Here is an 18,820-nt window from a genome sequence, read left to right as displayed (position 1 = left end):
AAAGCATTTTGAAGATCATATTCTCTTCCATCCTTAACACTAGACCAGGACCTTGATGAGTCATGCTCGTAATTTCCATGTGGCAACTACTTCCACAAAAAAGAACAAATAAAAAAAATGCAATAGAGCTTTATATAATAATATTTAATGCAATTAGGCAGCTGGAAGAAAGGAGGAAAGTTGGCATCCTAGGATCAGCCAAGTTTCCCATGTCATAAATGTATGTTCAGCAGGTCACTAATTTCACAGCTTTCTCCCCAGACATATAATTTTTAGGTCTTTCATGTGAAGATGTTTAATGTGGGACACTGAGAGATGAAAAAAGAGTGGTTCCTGTTAAAGCCCTCGTCATCACAGCACTAGATAACTCCTAGGCATGAGATGGGCATATAATTCTTACCTAAAAGAGTCAGTTGATAAATGGTTATTTTGGGGATGTGTCTGAATAGAAGCTCTATTAATTTAACAGTATGTAAATGATGATCCCTAGACATATAAAGCCATAGTTCCTGTTATTTTTACTTGTTAAAAGGAAAGTTACACCAAGTTATCTCCAAAGTGTTCTGCAATGTTGTTTGCAATTTTTTGACTGGTTCTGCTTTTTTCCATTTTGTGACTCATTTTCCCTCACTTCCAGCCATTGTGCTTCTATCCCAGTTAGTATGCTTTTAGGAATACAGAAATTTGATCTAATGATTCAGGTAAGGATGGATTTCACACAGCCCAAGCAAAGCTGTGCATTATGGTAGAAAGCATCTGAACCATTGCACTTGGCCCTGCAGAGGGTTATTCAAGTATTATTATCTGGAGCTTAGATGTTCCTGCTGCTGAGCTCAAACCACAGTGAGTTCTTGCATAGGAATTCTTCATCAACAGGAGAATCATCTCTGTCATTGACCTGACAGTACAAATAAAAATCTACTGACACAAACTGAAAACATGGAAGAGTTTTAAGTCGAAGGAAATGGTTAGAACTGATTGATGAATTGAACTATGTCTAACTTTCATTATGAAACACAAAACCACATGAAATGTCCTGTTTCCAGTTTCATTATTAACTCAGAACTCTGCCCAGGTTCTGCTACACTTTTGCTAAGGTTCAAAACCTTTTAAGTAAAACTGTGCATCTAATTACAGCCAAACTTGACAGGAGTCAATATTCATTGTACATAAAATACATGCAAAATGTGTGGTTTTGGTGTAAAACATTGAAAGCTGGTGGTTTTGGCCAAATTAGCATTTTCTTCTAAGGCTCCTTCCCATCTCAAACTCAGATGATTTCACAGTTACAAAGACAAAATGAATGAGATTTTCACAGTTCTTTTCAGGAGCAATTAGCTGTTAATATTCACAGCTCTTTTAAGGAACAAGATACCTGTTAATATTTCCAGGTGCTTAGTAAAAAAGATTTAACATATGCAGTGCCACTAAGATAAAGGTCATTTATGCAAGTGTCAGAGTATGCTTAGTTTAATGCAAACAACACAAAGCAAATAACTTCAAAATGTTACTCCGCACCCCAAAAATGTTAAAAATACTTGTTCTGATTTAAAAAAAAAAAAAAAGAAAAAGAAAAAAAAAGTAACAAAAATGTATTCGAGTATTTGATGTATTTATTTGCTTGAAGCAACTATGTTTCTAGATTTCCTGCTAAGTGGCTGCAATGGAAACAAACTGAGACGGAGAGCAGCAGTTGGAAACTCACTAGAATATAGTATTTTTAGGGCAAAATTAGGTTAATATTTATGATAGTAATTTATACTCACGAAAGCACTTGAGGAAAATGCTTTAACAGGTGTGTAAAAGTTAGTTCCTGCGTTAAATACAAAAATTTGTGGGGAAAGGTCTCTCTCTTCTCTGTAATTTGCTTCTGGCAGATTATACTAAAAACTCCTTCCTGTATTAGATTTTTTCCTTCACAAATGTTGGTAAGATGCTCATGAGAAGTTTTGGAATATTATGCTCATGAAAGATGCAGTGAATTCTGTCAACTCATTTTTCCTTTATAGGTATACAGATGGAAAATCTCTCTGCACCGCATCTGCAAATGTGCCACTTCCAAAGTGGGTGGGGCCAGGTGAAGAAATGCTCCAAATTATTGCAGACATAGAAAAATAATGTCCAAGTCAACTCACCCCCATATTTTTCAAACACGGGACACTTTCAAATACAAGAATCGCTCAATATGCTGCCATGAATGAACTATGCATAAACTCATCTCACATCTAAGCCCATGCTTAAAACTCTAATTTTAGGTATTTTTGTGTAAAAAGAAAAAGAAAACATATTCAGCTCTTCATTTACTTAATACCAAGTGGTCATTGCTGTGGGAATATCACAAAGTGTTACTGTCTTTTTTGCTTGATTTGGTTCCGTAAAAATCTTTCCATGACCAAAAGAAGTATTGCACTCAGTCCATACTGAACTTTTTAACAAAAAGCAATAAAGCAATCTATTTCACTGTCAAATGATTGAAAGAAATTTAATTAATGCCTTTGGAGGGAACACCTATATAAGTATCACAATCACAAGAATGTGCATATATGCATATATGAATACATATGCCCAGCTGCAGTCTACCCTGTTGCTTTAATGTCATAACACTCTAGTCCATGAGCAGCTGAAGGCAAAAATGAACTCCTATAATTTAAAATATCATGCTGACACAATTTTAAGGTCAAATTACATTGTGTAGTTTATTAGAAGGTTAAATGCTGGCTTCATCACAGGACACTCCAGCCCTAGAAAAGGCAGGCAGTATAGAAATGCTCATAGACAAACAAATTAAAAATAGTAAGTTATAAACAGGGGAAAATAAGTTTATGCCACACCAACAAAACCAAAAAAAACCAAAAAACCCCAAACCCAAAAAACAGAAAACACAAAGACGCATGAAAAGCAGTATGCTATGTTAGATGTTTATCTATACATAAGAGACAGGTGTCACAAAAACAAAACAAAAAAATCACGAAGCTAAAGAGAAACTTTAACTCACCAGTTTCCATCTGTTATATCTGAATTCATGCATAATTGATTATCCATGACTGGTAAGTTCTTTTTTTTCACTAGCCTAACACAGTTTTCTAAACATTATGTGTTAAATCACCACCAAAGTAAAGGGTGTTTGAGAAACCGTAAGGGCAGAATAAAAATTTTTTAATGAAAAATAACATGTCAGTTAATAATAGAGCTGACCTATGTTTAAGAGAGAAATTTTAATCATGTGCATATTAAATATTAATAACCTATTCTGTTATTGTTATAATAAGGTTAAGTAAGCTTCTCCATGCTTAAGGAAAGAGAAAAAGTAGGAATATATAACAGTGAAAAAAAGTGCTGAGAAGCAGAGACATAAGGAAAATGTGTCAACAATAAACAAGAGGAAATGAGAAAGAAGGAAAAGATGAAGGTGGAAACTAATCTCTATGTGTCATTATGACTGCCAGAGTACTGGCAAAGCAGCAGCATCCTTTTATTTCAATTTTAATCATTTCTGAATTTTAATACCCTGCTCCTTTTGTAATTCTCCTGGCATTCCCTATATGCATCCATCCCAGCCAAAACACCAGTGTAAATTAAATGGCATGCAACCACACCACTGATGTAGTTCTCCCAGTAGAACCAATTGAGTGACCAAAAAGCAGAGAAGGTATGACTACTTTGCGCCCCCATAGACCACTGGCCAATTAAGAGACTTAATGTTCTTTAATTCCTTTAATTTTGAAAAGAAGGGCAGTGGTTAGGTAACCCAGCATTATAGAGCCATTAAAAAAAAATAAAGCAAGCCAGTAGTAATACAATAATCAGTGACCATCAGGGCCTGGAAAAATGAGTTTGCTCTCACTGGCACTAAGGAGCATCACATGATTATTTAATTACAGCTCTAATTTTTGTCTCGTGGATGGCAACATATCAACAATTAATAGGGCAAATAGAGGAGACTGCATTTTTAAAGAGACAGAACCTATATGAAATAGTGCTTGGTAATGCAATTTATCAGACAGTATAATGCTTCTTACGGCGTATCTGTCATCCTGCCAAACATATAAAGAAATTCTACTGGTTCAATTCTCTTGCATGGTATCTATAAAATTCTTCTGGAATGCTTAGAAAACAATAACTACACCTATGAGTATCCTAATTGTCATTTTAAGCGGCAATGCAGAAGTCGGTTCCTTGTAGGGCTTGCAGCCCAAATAAAGTAGTGGAATCACAAGTTTCAAATACAAACATGCTGCAAAATTGCCTTAAGAAGATTATAATGAAATTCATCAGGAACGGTGAAAATGATTAAGGTATTCAGTGAGTCAGGTGAAGAAAAAAAGAAAAAGAAAGTCAATAAAATACAGTCAATGGGATAGAGATTGATTTTGTCTGATTGACTTTACTGTGAGATTTTCTTACAAAGCACACTGAAACTAGGGGCTCAAAACCTATATCGTACAGCTCCTGCACAGAACTCCTAGATAAGAAATGAAAAGCAAGACCCAAAAGAAGATGTATGATACATATTATCGATTGAAAAGCTCTGCTTTAAAACTGTTGGATGCGGTTTCCCTTGTGCCTCATCCTGCAAAGACGGCAGTGCGGAACCTAGGAACTGTGGGAAGTTCAGTATGTTGAGAAGCACTTTTCACAATAGGGGAATCTGGAAGTGTATCAAGAGAAAAACTAATTTTATGCACCTTTTTGCAAATGTACTCACTTTTCCACAGCGATGGGTGGAACAAGCTATGTACCCCATGAATTTATATTATCCAGTGTAAATTTCAGACAATAGTCAATATCTGACATAGCAAAAGCAAGCTCCAAATTTCCTCTCAGCAATAAGATGTACCTGTAAAAACCTACCAAACTACTCTTAGAAGCTTTTTAAAATCTTACTTCTCCATATAAAAATTAAACCTGCTTTTTCATTTGATATTCTAAAATCTACCCTTTGAACAAGCAAAGAAACGCTGAGTTTGCGCTTTTGCACAGAAAAAAAACCTACTGCTAAACAGCAGGTCAAATACTATTGCAAAAAGTGTGACTAGAGAAGCAGTACTATTACAATAAATGCTCCATTCCTCCCCAAAATTGTGTCAAATTAAGTTGTTTTCATTGAAGTCATGAACATTCTGGATTGAAGATCTTAATCTATAATCTTAAAAAGAAAGCTGGCAAGCAAGAGCTTGTATGTAAAAGTAAATATCATTCTTTTTATGCACTGGTTACTATACAGATAACATGTCTCACAAAGACTGTAATTAAATGTCTAGTGCAGAAGTAACACCAAAAAGCATACAGTATTATTACATTACAATGAATCCTTAGAAGCTAGAACTGTCATTTTTAAGTTTTAAGATGCCTTTAATTATTCTTGAGACTCCTTACATTTATCAAGGAAGCCCACCTATGATGAAAAGCGCTAATGATTTAAAATCTTTCTAATACTACTTTCCACAAAATTATTAATTTCATCTTTGATTATAAACATTTTAAAACTCAGTCTGCAATTTCTCTCCATTTTTTGCATTTGGTCTTCCTGAGAGCTTGCGTGCATGCATGCTCTCTCCCACTCTCTTTCCCTCCTCTCTTTTCTGTCTTTTATTTAATGTAATAGAAGTAGGAACATGGGGTGTGTATGAAATTTATAACTTTCTTCCTTTTCATTGAAAATGTTTTTAATTACCTGGCTATTATGACCAGACACACATTCTAAGTGCAGTTACTGAAAAGGAAATACCTTTCTCATACCTTTGCATGTGGGTTTGAGTTCAGAGCAGCAATTCTTGGCACTTGTGCTGAAAATGTTTTCCACTCTAGGACTGATTTACAAATATAAAGAATTACTTAATCCTTCAGTGTTCTATGAAACACGTATATTACTAATTTTGTAGCTGGGTAAATAAACCAGGAGCATATTAAGGCCACATTTATAAAAGAATAGTGTGCTGCAGCTTCCTTTTCTTTCATATGAAGTTGTGTGCTGAGCATTTTCAAAATCAGGGTTACAGCATTAAGGATGGCAAACATGGCATGGACAGTTATTAACCCAAAATCACACATTTTTTTCAGGGCTGAAACCAGAACCAGGAGTCCAGACACCAGAAAAGAGTACGAGACAGTCCCCCAAGTATATGTGATCTGAGCGCATCACCACTTTGTCTAGTGAACAGCAAGTGTAATGACCCACAAACGATTGCTGCTGGCCAAATAAATCCTGTCAGAGCAGGATCCTGGGAAGATGAGATGCACTTGAGGTTTAAAGCACCTCCCTCATCTCCTCAGGTCATATCATGTCATAATGTGCCACGGGAAAGAGATAGAGCAGATAGTGGCTGGAAGTTATGTAAGGCCAACACAGCTGACAGACGTGGCCCATCCTGATGTTCTGCACCCAGGTGCAGCTGGGGTGACTGAGGCCCATCTGCAGGCCAGCAGACTCCTCTGCCTCTCTTCTAACCCGCAGTTCACAACAGCGAAGCACAAGGTGGCGAGAGCTAACTCTTGTGAACCTACAGCTGTGCAGAGGTGTCACCAGCCATGCTTTACAACAGCTCAGAGACAGCAGCTAGCCTACACTCTGCTGAGAGCAGGTCCTACAGTCCCAATCCCAGCATACACAAATGCACAGGGTCTCCCAGGGAAATCAATCTCCAAAGCGACTGCTGTGTGTTGGTATTCTAAATAAATAGCTACAAGGTGGACCTTGGCACGAATACTAAGTGTTAATTTGCCCCTCAGCCTGTCTGAACACCTAATGTTGATCTTCTACAAGAACAGTGAAAACTAAGCTCTGCAGTGACACAGCAGTGTGCATGGGAGCAAAGTCAGGCTCAGCAAGTTTAAAAGGAAATATTTAGAATTCAGACGGTGCCTGAGGTATGTTACTACACTCTACTACTGTACTCTACTATTACTATGCCATTCCTAGTACACTGCACCAGATAAAACAGATTAAGAGTAGATTACAACTGGTACAGGGCACAAGGACCAGATCAGAACATATGTACAAGATCAGTGCTGGCAAGTCTCCTTAAACTTAATCTCTATCAAGACTTACACCTACTGAGAACAATGCCGTGCGGAAACCATTAGAAAGTTGACATTTGCAAAGCTATAGAATGGATACCCATTAAGAAATGAAGTGTTGGTGATAATTGTGGTAAGCTCAGATGCCACAGGATGGCAAATATTCGAAAACACCAGCATTTCTGAAGAGAACATCAGACTATATCCTGTTGGAAGTAACAGTTACAAGTTGTGGTCTGGGCTGTTGAGAGTTCATGATACCACAGCCAAGGGAACTGACCAACAAGCCAACTTAGTGTTAAGTATAATACTTTCAGAAGCTGAGGAAGAAGTGAACCTCTCAGGTAAAGGTTATTAATGGAAGCCTTCAACAGAGAATTTAGAGAAGCTTTTTGCGAACTGTGGGTTATTCTGACTGTTGTTATCTTCAGTTCAAACACTGGCTACTTGGACTCATTAGTCCAAGATTGAAAGTACCATCAACAGGGCTTTCTGACATGGACTTTATAAAGTTGCAAAATTTCCGTATAACAGGCAGTAAGAACTGTAAGTTACTCTTTAACCGTCAAACTGTTTTACTTCTTGCTTTTTTCTTTTTTTTTTTTTTTTTTAGAATCAGTAGCAACTTTGTGACAACTAAAGTTTAAAAAATGCACTTGATTGCATAGTGACAGATTTGCAGAACATTTTTCATCACACACACATATGTGCTTTCAGTTATTAATAAAATGCTTCTGCCCTTAATCTGCCATTGCCTGAATATACAATTTCAGTGTCTTGGATAGACAAATACTGTTAAGGAATTCTGTTTTCCCTGTTTGAGATGCAATTCAATTACACCAAGTTAAACTGAATACTATGTCTTTAAAACTGGCTTCGGCATGCCACAGAAAGGAATATCGAATCACTTTTCTATTAAGTTTCACTTAGAGTGGAATGATAAAAAAACTTTCTTCTCTTCCTAACCTCCCCTTCCTTTTTCCCTTGTTTTAAACAAGGAAGAGCCAGCTGCCCTGGGTAATACCACAGGTAGATATTAAAATGGAGACAGCCATTATTTAGTGGCGACAGGAATATAAATACAGGCACTAACCTATAAACTAGTGTTTACTTCAGGAAAGTAAGCCATATTTTTTCCTCTGATTGCCGTGCTGTCAGTTTAATGCAGCGTAAATAAACAGTAGGTGCATGATAGCTTTAAGTAGAAAGTGTTCATTCCACAAGAGGAGCAGATTACTGAAGCCTGATGCCTATAACGGCAAAAACAGAACTTCCATTTTACCTGGCTAAGAGACTTGTGGCTTTTCTATCAAATTAATTTGTCAGAATTCTATGAAAAATATTATGTACTCAAAGAACTTTACCAAAAACATTCATTTTTGCAGCCCTCAACTCGAGCCATTTGAAAAAACAAAAGCCAATCACTCCTCTGTAATTTCATCATCCCATCGCTCTAAATGAAAGCTTTATATAATCAACCTAATATAACAGAAAATAAAATGATATATAGAATTGCCTATACTTTGAGTTATTTTGTTCTTATAAATATATTCCCTGACTGAAAGTAAAAAAATTCCCCTTTGGAAAAAGCAATGATGTCTGAGAAGATTGTATATACACTCTACATCTATTAACATAAATTATAAGAAAGTAAAATGTTCCAGATGTGTTTAAACTGTTGTAGAAGGAAAGTTTGTGGCTTCACTGGATATATATTAAATATATCTAGAGAGAGCAATGGCAGTTATATACAAGAAGGCAATAAAATGCTTCACTAGAGTCTATGTTAAAATACCATAGTTCCTAGAAATATGACTAAAACATTTCAGAAGTCATATTTCCTCCAGTTTTAATTCAGAAATCTACTTTAATGTATTTTCCTATATATTACAAAGTATTTTATTAATAAAGTAATCTCCTCAATTTTTTTTTTTTCAAATACAGCTGGATACCTAAGGAATTACTACAAATTCCTCTGACAATACTTAGATTTAAAAAAATAGATGAAATTAAAAAGGTGACAATACTTTGAAAAAATCAAGTAGTTGATATATTTTAAAGATTTGGTGGGGGTTTTTTTGTTTGGTTTTTTGGTTTTTTTTAAGAAGAACACCAGACTTCAATGATTATCTTCTAAAAGGCAGTTGCATACATGTAAACCCTTCTCTATCCCAAACCTGTAACATGGGAGAAACCTCTCTAAAGAGGTTTTAGTGCTGCAGGGGTGGATGTGCCCATGTCCCCAGCAGAGCTGAACGTGGTGCTTGGTGCCTGTGGGATGCTGGCAGGGGTGCAGGCAGGGCTGGCGCTGCCTGCCCTGCCTTGGGAAGCGCAGCCACAGAGGGCAGGTGCTCATCCGCTGACCTGCTGGGCCTACGCTGCAAACCAGAGAGGTGCCCTGCTCGCGTACAAGCTGGGGCTGGCGTGGCAGCCTCTCTCAGCTTCTGATACTGCCAAAGCACTGTGTCCCATCAGTGAGTTACAGATTGACTCTGCTTCACACTGCTTTCTCGGGAGCACAACAGCAGGTTAGGATTCATGAGTCGCTAAAATAGCAAGAGAAGGGAAACTGCGAGAGTTACTTTGCTATTTAAAGTATCAAGAACAAAGAGTATAAAAAGGAAATGGCCAGTTTTTCAAAATTCATGCACAAAAAGCATTTCATTTAAATATTTTTTGTTCCAGTAAACTATTTTGCATACAAAGGACTTATTTATTACATATTTGAACTTGTGGGAAAAAGGGAAGGAATGCACTGATTCCTGAAATAACTCTACAGCCTTTTTGGAGGCTTCGCTCTTCTGTGCTCTTGTTGTACTCTGAACAGTTTTATTACAGGGACAGAGGAATTCCTTGGAGTCAGTTGTTTCTTTTCCACTAGCTGTACTGAAGAGTGGGCATACATAGCATACTAGCCAAGGATTTTAATTTCTCTTCTATTGCCTTATTATGTGTGTACCCTATCTGTTCTGATGCATGCTTATATGTGAACACGTTGCATTTTCTGTCTGCTCATTTTTTTACCTACTCTATGTTATTTCACATTTCCTTGCAAAACCATTGCTTTGATTTGAAAAGCAAGGCAATACCAATAACAATCTCAAATAGAAAGTGAATTAGAAAATGAGTGTATGTATAAACATGTTAAAGAGCATATAGGAGTACGGGACTGGAAAGAACACTCTCAAATTCTACAAATAGCGCTGAAGAGTAATTAGAAGATAGAAATTGCAAAGAACATCCTATATTCATGTCTATACACTCTACGCTTACAGTTTCAAGTTGTTTTTGAATAGTGCGCCTGATTTGACACATTTCTATCTGGTGATTGTGTTAAATGCTTGAAGAGATAGTGAAATATCCAAGCATTCCTTGTGCTAACTACAGCTGAAATTTTACACTTATTGTAACCTTTTCTAACAATGTGAGAAAAACAGAGTAAATATATTAAATTTGTTTCACAACAGATGCTTAGGTTGTTAATATTTAAGATGCCTATTCATGCTATTCCTGTCTGCACATTTGTCAAAAATGTAAGCTTGAATGCTAATGTTTGCCAGCAGACTACAGCAGACAAATATATGAATGCACTGTACCAAAATAATACAAAGTAGAAATAAGGGGCCGCTGCTAACTCCCACCCAAGCAGCACGGACCAGAATGAAAGGGCACCTCCAGATCACACGCCCTGGAGTCTCTGCATCTGAATTTGTGAATTTTCGCAGAAGCGCTGCGCTCATTTGTACGGACTAAAACCAGCGGAGAGCTTTCCTCAGTTTAAACTCATTCCAGCTCAGGAGCTGGTGCAAAGTGTTTCAGAAAACTTAGATTTTAGTGAAGTTTCTCCCGCAGTCAGAGAAAGCTGGAGACTGGCAGAGGAAAACTCCGGGTCGGGCAGGTGCCTGTCAGGAGCGCTCCCCCCGGCAGCCGGCGGAGACGGCGACAAAGGGGCGAGGGTTTAGCAAAACCTCGGGTGGCGGGTTCGGAGACGGAGCGGAAAAATCAAAAAATAAAATCCTGGAGCACAGAGACGAGTTCCTGGCACTACTCCCTGTGACAGCGGCAGCGCCGGGTCGTGCCGCGGGCGGGCGGGGGGGACGTGCCACCCACCGCCACGGGCGCGCCCCCGGCTGGGCCAGCCATCGCCGCTCGGCCGCCCGCGCAACCCCCGCGCCCCGCGGAAGCGCCACCCCGAGACCCCCCTCCCTGCCCGCGACCCCCCGGGCCCGCCGCCTCGCCCCGCGCCGTCGGGGGCGCCGCCGCCCCGCGCCCGCCGCTGCCGGGAGGCGCGCGGGGCTGGGTAAGAACTTTGCCAAACTTCTGGGTTTTTTCCCTCTGCCCCCACCCCCACCTCCCCCCACTACCCCCGTGCCGGTGGCGGGTGAGGCGGCAGCGGGCAGGGGAGCGGACCGGAGCGGGGCCGGCGACCGGCAGCGGCGCGGTGGCAGGTGTGAGCCCGTGCCGGCCGGGAGGCTCCGGCAGCGGCAGCGCCAAGCGCGGCCACCCGCCCTGCGCCTCCCTCCCGCCCGCCCTCCCGGGCCGGCACAGCCGGCCTCGGTAAATCGCCGCGGCGGGTGCCCCCGGCACGGCCCCGTCCCCCCCCGTCCCCCACGTCCCCGAGGAGCGACGCCGAAGGAGCGGGACCGACTCACTCATGGGAGCGCGGCGGGCGAGGCCGGCGACACCTCCGGCTTCCGAGGCGCCGGCGAAGTTAATTGCACTGAAGTTCAAGTTGTCTTTTCACCCATCAGGAGTGGGCGTTTAAAGGAAGGAGAGCGAGGAGGAGGAGGGGGAGGGGGGAGAGTCTCTCTCGCTCGCTCGCTCTCGCACACACACACAGGCACACGCATGCACGCACGCACATACACACACACACACACGCACACGCACCCGCCCGCTCGACTCCGCTCCCGAGCTGCCTCAGCAAGGAGGAGCCCGGACGGAAAACACCAGGGCAGCAAGGTACCGGCGTGGGGCAGCCCTGCCTCTGCCTGCGTGTGTCTGTGCGGGTGTGCCTGCGTGTGTGTGTGTATATGTGTGTGAGTGTGTGTGTGTGCCCGCGCTCCCCCGCCCGCTGCCTCGCACGGCTCCTCCGGGCGGGGAGGTGCGCGCTGCCCCCGAGGAGGGGGCGGCGGTGCCGTCGGGGCAGCGCGGCCGCTGGAGGCCGGTCCGACTGGGGCCGGGGGACTCCGAGCCCTGCGCCGCCCGCTCGGCTCCGCGCCCGCTGCCTCCTGCCTGCACGGCGGCGGTGGGAGGGGGGGAGAACCGAGCGGCGGCTGGAGCGCAGCGGTGGCGTGTGTCTGTGTGTGTGTGCGCGGCGGCTCCTTCCCTCCAGCGGCTCCCGGCCGCGCGGGGCGGTGGGGCTGACTTGGTGGAAGTGCCGGGGGATGGTGGTGTGCGTGTGTCCATCCCTGCCGCGACCCCCTACCCCCCGCAACTCGGGTCGAAACCCTCCACTGTCCCCGCATTGCCTTCCCCCGGCACCGCGCCCCCACCCCCCCTCTCCCCCCTTCTCTCCATGCTTCCCCCGCTCCTTTATTTCCACAGCTGCCCCCGCGCCCTCTGGCCACCCCTCGCCGCTACTCCCAGAGCACCGGCAGCAGCCCCTTTCGGGCAGGCAGCCGCCCCACGGCCACCCGCGATTTGAAGTGGCTGAGGGAGAGAAGCTCCGCTACCGCGCTGGCGGCCTCCGCGGGTTGGGGATTCCCGGGTGCGGACAGGCATCCCCTGGAGGCCTCGGCCCGCCGGCAGCTCTGCTGCCCCGTCGGGCCGGGAGCGGGGCCGAGCCCCGCCGCGCATCACTCTGGGGCTCCTGCCCGGTGTTTCACCTGGCGCCACGTGCTCCTCCGTAACGCTGTTTGAAAATCGCCTTTATTCGTGAAACTTCTCCTAGGGGAAGTACTTTTCTCTCCTTTTTTTGTTTTTAAGACCTTCTTTCCCCTCTTCACTGATGCAGGATTTGGAAGTGGACTTCCTGGAGAATGACCCTGGCAATGAGTGCAGGTTTCCCTGAAAGCTGAGGCTGTTTCTTATTCCCTAGGAAACTGATGGGAGAGGGGACCTCGGATGTCGGCCCAATCTCCGTCTTTTATTTGTCTCGACTTTGAGGCAGATTTTCTCTTTCAGCTCTGGGAACTGACAGGTACAATTCCCATAGGCACCTTTGCATGAAACAAGACCAAGGCCAAGAAGTTGATACGTCATTGCTTTTGCTAGCTAGCCAGAAGTATGTCCTTCTATTAATTGCTATTAAAAGGTTAACCTTGTAGCTCAGTTATTGAATAATCATTAATCCATGGAGGATACACAAGCCCAAAGGTTAATAATAGGAATAGCAATTAATAATATTGACCTTGCCAGTGGGGAGAGTATTTTTGTCACAGTTATTAAAAGGCACTACTATTTATACTAGGTACAGTGGTGCAAATTTGGACTCAATATGTTGAGTACTAATTTACTGCAACAACACTAGAAATTAAGCCACCCCTTTATCTCCATGTTATCAGTCTGCTGACTTTTTCTCTGTTTAAAATGTATCATCCCCTACTCTCTCATTTTAAATAGAAATGCTAGGTCTTTAATCAATTCTGACATTTCCACTAGAAAATAACATTGAGCTCACTTACACAGATAAAAATTTATTTGCCTGCAGCTGATTTGTTGTAGTGCTTTGGACCTATTCATTTCCCAGAGAGGACTTAGCTTTTTATGGTATTTTGATACCATGGGAATAAATAGGAAAATAAATAGGAAATCAGTACGGAGGGGACATTCTCACTTTTATAGGTCCAACTCTCCACTCCCTGGAGTCGCCTCCTTGCAGGGCTGCTCTAACTGACTGACTGACTAACCTACATCCTTCTATTGTCAAAGACCCATCTCCTTTATCTGTATCACATTTTTGACTGGCTTGTCAGTAAGCCCTAATAATAATCGTGTTTCATGTCTCAGAAATCTAATAATCAAGTTACTCATTGCTACAAATTGCAGCTAAACTATTTGGGTTAGTCATGTTATCCCCACTTTAAAGGCAGGGAAACTGAAAAGGGAAAATTAACACATTTGCCTGAGGCTACACATGGATTTAAGACCAGATCCAGAACTGGAACTGAATTTAGACCAAGCTCCCTCTTAAAGATCCTCAAATGCACTATGGAAAATCCTTCCTTAAAATAGAAATGTAACATAAACCTTATTTTTCATCAACTTTGTGTATTAGTCAAAATATACACGCTTTTTTTAAGGTCACATTTTGTTTTTAAAAGATAAGATCTATCCAGCTTAAAAAATGTGGTAATACTTTTCAACTACATTGGGCAGTTTACTTTGGAAACAAATATTTAATATCAGACTGTGAGCAGTAATGGGAATAGAATTGCTTGATATTAGGCTACTGTAAACAATATTAGCTGAATGTTATGGTATAGTTACAGACTAACAAAATATGATGGGAAGTCCAGCATTAGTATAGAAAAGGTGCTCTTGCTTACCTAGTGTGAATTGGTTTTCACAATAATGCTCCTTCAGTGCTTTTAGTGCCAAAATCCCTAATATGGGTCTAAACACTGAAAAACATATGGAACAACCATATACTGTGCTTGAGAGTTATGATTTATATCATTAAGCAGTGAGTTTTACCAAGTTGTGTCATTCATGTCACTGAAGCAAGACATATATTGCCTGTCCTTTAGCTGTGGCATGTCATCAAAGCTATATGGTATGACTGAGCACAGATGGCATGCCTAAAAAGCAGGTGTACAATATAACTTTCCTATTACTGACACGTAGATATTTCCTCTTCCTCAGTGTCCACCCCCAGATGTTTGCTTGCCCAACCTTCTACAGGAACTACAGAAAGTCCTGTTCATCCTGCTCATCCCTGATGCCTGGAACTGTGCAGTTGAAACCCTATACAGAATAAGTGTTCGCATTCTTTTTAAATTTTTTTTTTATTATTTATGCTGACAGCTCCATTCTGTGCATTTTTAGAGTCCTGATTTGAGGGAAGTGGGTGCAGATCTCATTCAAATAGTCATTCTCCAATACCATTAGCATTACCTGCCAAAAATGAAAGTGGCATATGAATCACAATAAGCCACTCATGAATTTGTGGATTTAGAACCTGCGAAGGAACAACAGATACACACGCGATTTCAAAGACCCGTCAGTTTTAGGGACTTCCAACAATGCATGAAAGTACATTTGTCCAAAGATCATGTTATTGATGGCACATTCTATAAGGCCTACAGACATAACTGATTCCAGGGTAGGATGATACTAACTGAAAATATTTCTGTTCCAGTCTTTCTTTTACAAGTGAGGTAGTGAAAATGATGAATCTGCTAATCATAACTATGTCAGAGGCCCTTCCTGAGGTGCCTCTTATTGAAGTGCTACTGTGACATAATGATGTGTTGCTTTTGTGTGAGAAGAGCTTTAAAATCCTCTGGGAATTATCACAGTTGCTTTCCAGTTCCTTTCAGACATGTAAATACCTTTATGTTTAGACATGAGTACAGAGGGGTGGAAAGTGAAATTCAGTGAGGAGTAGAGTGGGGTTAAAAGCATCCACACAGACCCAGGAACCAAATACATACATATGTGGGGTTTTTTTCTGTATCTGATATTACCTGGGGCTTGAAGTGAAATGTTCATTATCAAGAAGCAACGCTGCGAAACCTGTGCCTACTTGAGAGTTATGTTGACCCATGGTTGACAGAGAAGGTCATCTTCAGCTTGAAATTACAGATGAGCAACAGAACTCTCAGTAGCACTCAGATACTTACGTTCTTCTCAAGTAATATGTACATTATCAAGTATGGCTTATCACGAGCTTTTAGTGTATGGATAATGCTATATCAGTGAAAACCACTACATGCCACGTAGCATTCCTTATAATCGCTTGCTTTCTTCATGATTTGCTTAAGCTGAGCATGTCAGAAACTGAAAATAAGATTTGGGTCTTTTTTCCTTCTTAACGTACAAAAACTCCAGCCCACGTTTTGAAAACTATTTATATGTTATTGCTTGTGGAACATAGCAAAGACACCTGCATACTGGCATGGTCTATACATGGATGTCTCAGCAGCTTGATGAAATGTTAAGACTTGGTTTGAGTAACTGTGTTTTTCCAATCAGTTATAAATGTTATCTGTTGTAGATGAAAATGGTAGTCAACAGATACAACCATGCTGAAGTAGCCTTCTGTGTGTATTTTGAATGTGAGTACCCCAACCTTTTCTGATGTTTCATCTTGCTAGTGGCTCAGTGGAAGATAGATGACTTTTTCTGAATGTATCTTCAGTGCCTTTCTGCAGTCTTTTGGTTATTCTACTGCTTGTTGGTTACACACCAATCTCTTGAGCTCAGGCCTATATCACTTGCTACTTGAATGTCTCTTCTGAAAATTTGTTTACTGAATTGGGCATCATGTCAATAATAACATATTCATCTGTCTGTCTCCAGACTGGCTTAAGTTCTCTCCAATCATTCCGTGAAGGCCCATGTTTCCAGGCCCTGATGCTACACCGTACCTCAGTCCATTTGGCTTCTCTCCAAGATGGTAACTGTTTTCTGCTCTGCATCTCTGTTACAGGAGATCTTTGGATGACCTAAAAAAGTAAAGTGCATCCTGTAGATTTCCTTGTAAAACTTTGCTTTTTGGAAAGGAAGATCAACTTTTTGCAGGTGCATCAGTGATGTCAGACTCACTTCTGTTTTGCCTGACTGCCGTCTGCATCTTCCATCAGTCTAAAAGTATAATTTTTTAAAGGATTGAAGGAGTTATATTAATATTTGTGTGAAACACTTTTCCTGCACATTGTCTGTTCTTTTCTCCTTCCACTTGGTGTCTGGTTTGTCTTGGCTGCTTTTAAAAATTCTGTTGCCTGTAGTGAGGGACTGCCAGATTAAACCACTGAAGAGAAACCAGGTGACTGTCTACTTTTATGAATATAGGTTGTGTATAATAAATTCCGGTTTTACATCTATGCAAATTAAATCATCATATGATTCTGACTACATGCATTTTTTATCAAATATGGCATATATTTCACAAATTATATTTAACTTGTAGTCATGCTACAATTTTGAATACCTAACTAGGAGTTACAAGGTGTGCCACTAGATCTTAGTAAATAGGTCTACAAACCCAGAAGAAATAGGAGAAATTCAGCTTTTTTCTTGTATTCTTGGTAAGTCCAGTGAAAAAGCTTTTCCTCCTATAGGTGATAATATAAACTCCTCACCCCTGTGCTGTTTAGAGACAAAAATACACTTGGTTTCTAGAAATGTAGAGATTTTGTAAGGGCCTAAACAGAACGTGCCCAGAATAAAGAGGTTTCAGAGAAACATGTCTTTGGTCTGGAATTTACAGCATCTAGTTAGTGAGGCCTTTTATTACTGTTTCTGTCACAGAGTAGAAGACATCAGTCACAATGTCAAAATAAACATTTTACTTCTTCAGAATTATATTTTCACCTCGGGAATATTGTGAAGCAAAATCAGAATTTAGCATAATTCTTCCTGTGGACAGACAGGGCAGTTTTAGTGTCAAGCCCTAAGCCTTGCAATGTGATTCCCAACCATAGGTGCACCAGACTTTGAATAATCAGTCTGTCAGATGAGCTATGACAGGCATTATGCTGCGAAGGTAACCACTCAATGCTTTCAATGTTAACTGTCTTCAGTAACTGCTGCTGGTTTTTTCCTAAATAAAAAGATATTTTGGTGAGCACAAAGATGTCTCTTTCAATGCTTGTGTTTCGGTCACTAAGAGGATCTGGATGGTGTGAAATGTGGGAATCGGGTGGAATTTAAACATGTGAACAAACAGCTGTGATTCAGAAAACCTCTGCTAAGAAGTTGCCTAAACCTCAAAGCACTAGGTTTGCCTTAGAGTTAGTTCCTTTTCTACCTGGGACTCCTAAGTGGCCATTCAGGACTGTTCATGCCCACCCAAGTCCTCTCAACCCACAATATTCTTCTGCTCGAGTGTCTTGGTCAGCTTGGCCTCCTGGTTACTCCAGGAGTGTGCCCAGACTCCCTGACATGACTGCATTCTTGACAAAATACAGCAGGGTCAGTGTGGTAATAGTGGGACTTATTCCCAGGACTATTTTTATTTTTACTCTTATTTTTGTTTTTGTTTTTAATTTTTTTTTAGGGGGATGTTGTATGTATTCCACAACACTTTAATGTAGTGAAGACAAAAATAATCCCAAGAAAACTCAGTGTGTGCCCCAGCCCTGGGAATAACCTAAACATAAGATTATGATCTAAGGAATCTTGAATTCTTTTGTGCTCAAGGGCACTGTTTCAGCAGAAGGGTCGAGACTGCTTCTTCTAAAATAACCATCAGCCTGGTGGTCAGGGTCCTCCCCGGGGTGAGAGGAGTTGTAAATTGGGGCCTTTCAGGGCAGCAGAGATGAATCCCATGATTGCATTAGTGCTCTAATCACAGAGTTGTTATATAGAGGGAGATGGGAAGCCAGCTTCTCCTCCAGCTATGTTTTAATAAAACATAAGTTTTGAAGAAAGATCACAGGAACCTATTTTCATAAAAAGAATGAGGGTGTAGATATTGAGTGGATGGAGGCATCTCTCAGACAGCCCTGGGTAGAGCCCTGACTTTAGAGGTAACTCTCAGGTAGAGCCTTGGCTTTAGAAGGAGGCAGGATTGTAGATTTGGGACAAGCCTCATTTTTCCCCTTGTTAACTCCAGTTGTCTTATGTTGAGGTCAAGACATGCTGTGCTGGCTGTTTTCCAGGCCACCCAGGTGTCTCTCCTTGTACTCCAGAGGAA

General features: G+C 41.4%; 1 protein-coding gene and 1 long non-coding RNA gene across 5 annotated transcripts in view; one reads left to right on the top strand and one right to left on the bottom strand.

Moving 5' to 3' along the window:
- Positions 1-11,749, bottom strand: part of SATB1 (SATB homeobox 1) — a 92,692-nt gene extending 80,943 nt beyond the window's left edge. For both annotated transcript variants that reach the window (XM_039548324.1, XM_039548325.1), the window contains exon 1: positions 11,670-11,749. The gene's annotated coding sequence lies outside the window, so the exon portion shown is untranslated. The remainder of the gene's footprint in view (positions 1-11,669) is intronic.
- Positions 11,750-11,891: 142 nt separating this feature from the next.
- On the top strand, positions 11,892-17,756 carry LOC104689066. 3 transcript variants are annotated; one of them, XR_005601388.1, is made up of 4 exons: positions 11,892-11,979; positions 12,974-13,159; positions 14,824-14,940; positions 16,178-17,756. It is a non-coding gene; the product is annotated as an uncharacterized LOC104689066 (long non-coding RNA). The 3 variants fall into 3 exon arrangements; XR_005601386.1 differs by having other exon boundaries at positions 14,824-17,756; XR_005601387.1 differs by having other exon boundaries at positions 11,894-11,979; positions 13,058-13,159; positions 14,824-17,756.
- The last annotated feature ends 1,064 nt before the right edge of the window (positions 17,757-18,820 follow it).

The sequence above is a fragment of the Corvus cornix genome, chromosome 2 (genome assembly GCF_000738735.6).
Source record: "Corvus cornix cornix isolate S_Up_H32 chromosome 2, ASM73873v5, whole genome shotgun sequence".
Lineage (NCBI taxonomy): Eukaryota > Metazoa > Chordata > Aves > Passeriformes > Corvidae > Corvus > Corvus cornix.
The sequence above is the reverse complement of the archived record's forward strand: the minus strand, read 5'-3'. Positions and strand labels throughout refer to the sequence as shown.